Consider the following 4,973-nt stretch of genomic DNA (forward strand, 5'->3'; position numbering starts at 1 on the left):
TTGTGTTGTGTGTGTGTGGTGGGGGGGGGGTATTTTCTGACCAAACGTAGATCGCACGCAATAGAAGCTCCGGCCTACATAGCTGTCCGTGGAACTATTGATATTACCTGGGTGCCTAACTTTCACCAACATGTCTTTTGTATTTTAGGAAATTAATTAATTAATGAGTGAGTGTTTAATTAACTTAATTAAATAGGTATTGCATTGTTTGGCAAGGTATTTTCCATTGACAATTTTTAATGGATCAGGTTGATCAGATGATATAATGTAAACAATTATATATGATTAGTAAAATATGACTTTTGAAGTTCTCTTCGAGTATTATTTTAGGGTTGAATCAGGGTCAACGCGAAAAAAAATCATGATCCGGTGATCGACATCATGCCCCCCCGCACACTTCATGTATTCAGTGTTCTAAATACCCGTCTTCAGTCTGCAATTTGCAGATAGATTTTCAAGATTTCAGGATAAAAATTACACAATCTGCAATTTGAAGAATGAAAAAAAACTATGGTCCTCACAACTTCATATTCCCTTTGTTCGACCCGCCCGGCGCCCAAATCCCGCTGCGATCCAAGCCGCGGCGGCTTCCCGAGCCATGCAAATAAACCTAGTCCTGACGCCACAGCCTCCGATTTCCACCGAGCCAGCCCCGAGCGCATGCCGACAGCGAGGGATGTGGCTCAGATTTCCGACGATTTCCTTATTTAGATCATTCGGAAGACTTCGGGTAGCAAACAAAATGGCCGCCATGCACATGATTTTATACTAGTAGCTTCGCTTCTCAACCGAAATGAGGAAGTTTAACCTCATTTGCAGACTTTAGCGGCCATGGAGTTGATTTGGGGAAGTGCTGAGACGCGATTTCGCTACGGCATATGGGATTTTGCCGCGGAGGGAGTTACGTACGCCGGCAAAAACTTGCTTCAGCGATCGGCTCCAGAAAATTTATCTTTATGCTGCCGCTCAAGTCTTCTAAGGTGGTTTAACGAAGTTTATATAAATAATAAAGCCACTTTGCGTAGATCGATCTCCGTTTTCTTGCGATGGTATGAAAATTCAAGTACAGTATATTTTCAAAACGTTTGATATTTCTTTGTTCGTTGCCACATGTTGTTTATTTATCTTATTGTCATGTACAGTTACCAGCGTGAGTCTGAGTCGAGCCATTGTTCTTATGTGGCCGTTAGCACATGTTGTTTAAACAGACAGCAACATTGAAGAAAAGAACCGAGTTAACAGACATCGGCACGTTCCTTGAAGTCAGGTTTCCCGCCGTATTTAAATAAGAAATGTGTGGGCCCGCGGCGTTTTGAAAAGACGCGACGCGCTTTGGAAAGACCCCGCGCCGTGGCTCATTCAAATTCGCTACATTTTTTGCTAAGTTTAATGTCTTCACCCACGATTTTTGACCGTCAATGTTGACGGTAAGGACTTAGATTTTTACCGTCCGACGGGAAAAAATACCGTCAATCGACGGTAAAACGGGCGCTGGCTAAAGCCCTGGTTGAATGTCACGAGGTTTGTAAACTTAGATGTTGGGGACAAAGCCATAGAAGAGATTTTGAATAAAATTATATATATATATATTAACGTTACTTATAATTTAAGTTAAAATGTACTTTTGTGTCTCATTTTTTAATTCTGTTAAAAAGACTCTTAAAAGAGAGAAAACAGGTTATAAACTGTTATATACTTGATTTTTGTAATGTTTTAAACTTAAAGAGTTGAAATATAGAAGTGCATGTTCTCTCATTATATACAATGTTGATGAGAACTAGAACCATTTATATAACTTAGGTAAATTGAAATGCTAGGATGGGGAAAATGTTCGTAAAAACTGTAAGCCTGTAAGCGGCGAAAATGGTCAGCTTTTGCAGAAGCACTTGTTTTAGATCAGGCGAAAATGAATGCGCGCGCGGATGTAATTAATGGCAGGTAGAACATTAATTTGCATTATTACTGCGAAAGTAATTCTAGTGATGACTGATGAGAATTTAGTACGTATTAGGTAAATGTAAACATAACCATCCATACATTATGTACATTTGTAACTTATTTGTGATGAAATTGTATTCTGTAATTGAAAATTACAGAATTAATTTTCTCTCATTCAAGCAAGCTCTAAAAAACCATCTGATAAACGAACCTAGCCCCCTGTAGTAGTTTCATTTAGTGTTTTTCTTATTTTAACATACTAATTCTTATCATTATCATTATTGCACTGCATTTATAACTTACATTACCTTATTTCATTGTCATTAATTTATACCGTATATTATTTGATTACCTTTACCTTTATATTTGATTATCCTTATTGTATTATTTCCATTTTCTATTGCATCATTTCCATTTATTGATTATATTTAATTTTGTAAAGTTTAGAGGAGGAGGGCCTTGTATAAGCATTCCGAGCTTCTCCCCTCCTCCTGCACCTGTTTTTTTACCTTGTTTTGTATTATCACTGTCTGTTTTGTTTAATGGGCAAACCAATAAAATCAACCAAAATCAATCAATCAAAATGACTTTAGAACATACAATATATAAAGGTTTAGATTAATTAAAATAAAAGAACTATCATGTTAGGTACAACCTTATTTTAAAATAGCTCACGGAGGTATGACATCTCTGAACTCGTGCCATGGACCACACCAAATCGTTGTAGTTACTAACATATGTCCGAAAGTATTTTATTCTTTGCCGACAAGTTCAAAATATCGGCTGATGTCTTCTTGTTCACATAGATTCTTACACACATTATTGTCAACCTGCAAGCAATTCATTATAATATTTCCTCCCTGTTTGTGGTGTTGTAAGGCCACACCATGTAAATTTTATGTATGACGTCCTTTGGAGACCCTAAATCTAATGCGAGAGGGCGAAAAAAAAACAAGAAGGGCCCTAAAAAACAAGACGCCTAGATTAGAAATATAGTCCTGTCTGTTAATAGTTCCGAAAACGGCACTGTTTTGGAGCTATTGACAGGATTTTTTTCAGTGCCATTTTTTTTTTTTTTTTCATTTTTGTTTCCATTTTTTAACCAGGCACAGGCTTTCGGCGTTACGGGTTTCACATCAATCTGACGATTTGCGGTACTGTCGTGACTCTTTGGTCATAGTTACAGGAAGCGGAATTTCTTGGGTTTTCTTCTAGGAACAGGCCAAAATCAATGGGCGCGCGGACGTCATCCATAAAATTTACTTGGTGTGGCCTAAGCACGTCCGCTCCCACCAAGTGTTCGGTTCAGTGACCGAGTCTTTCCCCCTTTAAAGACTCACGTACAGATTTGACGATGTTCCGCGGAATATGGGCCGGGTGACCTTCTGTGAATAGGCTGCAGAATGCCGCGCTGTGCATGCCAAGCCACAGTCAGTGTAAACAAGTTTCTAGAAACAGTATCAATGGCCAGTATTGAGAAAGCTGGAAACGGTCCCATTGAGACTACCAATACCAATCAGCCTGTACCGATAGTACTCAGTTGAGACTGGTTCGTACTGGTTCGTGTGAGTGTTGGCATTACAATGATCTACATCTTCATTTTGAGAGCGAATATCAGGCCAACACAAATTAGAATACTACTTATAAAGATTAAATTAAAAAGAACATATTTCTGCATCTCAGATCTGTAAATATCAGTTTTGAATCGCCAGACAACACCGGGCTCGGCAGCATTTCCCTGACGTGCAACTAAAGCGCGACGTCTACAAAGGAATACGAATGAAGTGGTGCTTTAAACTAGGATGCACATATTACGTAACACTACTGCACCATCTTCACCATTAACACAAAGTCAAGGGCAAACCGACTATGAGGAATTTACCTCACGTAGGTAAAGCTACCAACATTTGTAACCATGTCTTTTTTGTCTTATTATAACAAACAGCTTCCAGTTTATTTCTGGACTTCCAGTTTGATTCCGGACTAATATGTATATCTATATATCTGGGCAACCTTACATCTAGATGGGCTGATATCGTAAACTGTAAGGAAAATTAATGTAAGAAATATGTAAATGTATAAGCCATCAAGGACCCCTTTGGGATTACCCGAATTCTGTAAAATTATGTAGTTCCAGAATTCTGGAGAATTCTGCAGAAAATTGAGTTAATCTCCAAAAGATCCTTGACGGCTGATACATAATTTTTACCTATAGTTTACGATATTAGCCCGTCTAAATGTAAGGTTGTTGGGATATGGGAATTAGTCCGGAATCAAACTGGAGGCTGTTAACAGAAGATTACGTACCTTTAGGAGTAGGCTGGAGGCGTGTCACACTGTCGGCAGATTTCAGTGTCACTGCGGGAGGACGGCGTAAACTTCAGCAAGATCTGGACGTGACCTGAGCGGGTCATGTGTTCTCTTTGCTTATCTCATGTTGGCCTCCTGCCAAACCCGCGAGTTTCCAGTCTCGTGCCTGCTCTAATTAAAACCGCTGTGGCAGAACCGTGAAATGTGAAGGGAAAAGATTACGTCTAGACATTTTGGCCAGAATCCAGTCTTCTCTCTACTTCATCAGGGGATATTCACCCGGAAGCTGAGAGTTTTGACTTCGACCTTGAGTTGTCCTCCACAGAGGTAACATTGGCAGAGTAAAGTTTGACGCTAAATTTGCTGTGTCTTTTCAGCCTGCCTTTATTGATGGCTCTTTACAGAGCCAGCCTGCTTTGCCGGCTTGCGCTTGAACTTATTACGTTCGCCAAGAAGGCCATTTTTCGAGTGTCTGTGCGTGTGTTTGAATGTGAGCCTGAAATTGCCTTAGGCTCTAAGGCTAGGGCTGTTTTTCCGTCATTTGACGGAATTTTGACGCAAAAAAATTAACGCTGCCACCCTACATGTCTAAGAAGGAGGCTACAAAAATGCAACAAGGGAAATCGTAGATTTCAAACCTCCGGGGTTTTTTTTCTATTGGTTTAGGTTATTTGTTTGTGTGTAGTATGAAAGTTATGTGCGTAATATGTTTGTATGCCGGTTTG

At 39.5% G+C, this 4,973-nt stretch overlaps 1 protein-coding gene across 1 annotated transcript in view; it reads right to left on the minus strand.

Moving 5' to 3' along the window:
- LOC109470360 (uncharacterized protein C1683.06c-like) overlaps nucleotides 1-4,348 on the minus strand; it is a 12,134-nt gene extending 7,786 nt beyond the window's left edge. Inside the window, exon 1 of the mRNA XM_019769279.1 lies at nucleotides 4,246-4,348. The gene's annotated coding sequence lies outside the window, so the exon portion shown is untranslated. The remainder of the gene's footprint in view (nucleotides 1-4,245) is intronic.
- Nucleotides 4,349-4,973: the final 625 nt, after the last annotated feature.

Source organism: Branchiostoma belcheri, unplaced genomic scaffold (assembly GCF_001625305.1).
Source record: "Branchiostoma belcheri isolate BF01 breed outbred unplaced genomic scaffold, Haploidv18h27 scaffold220, whole genome shotgun sequence".
NCBI classification, from domain to species: domain Eukaryota; kingdom Metazoa; phylum Chordata; class Leptocardii; order Amphioxiformes; family Branchiostomatidae; genus Branchiostoma; species Branchiostoma belcheri.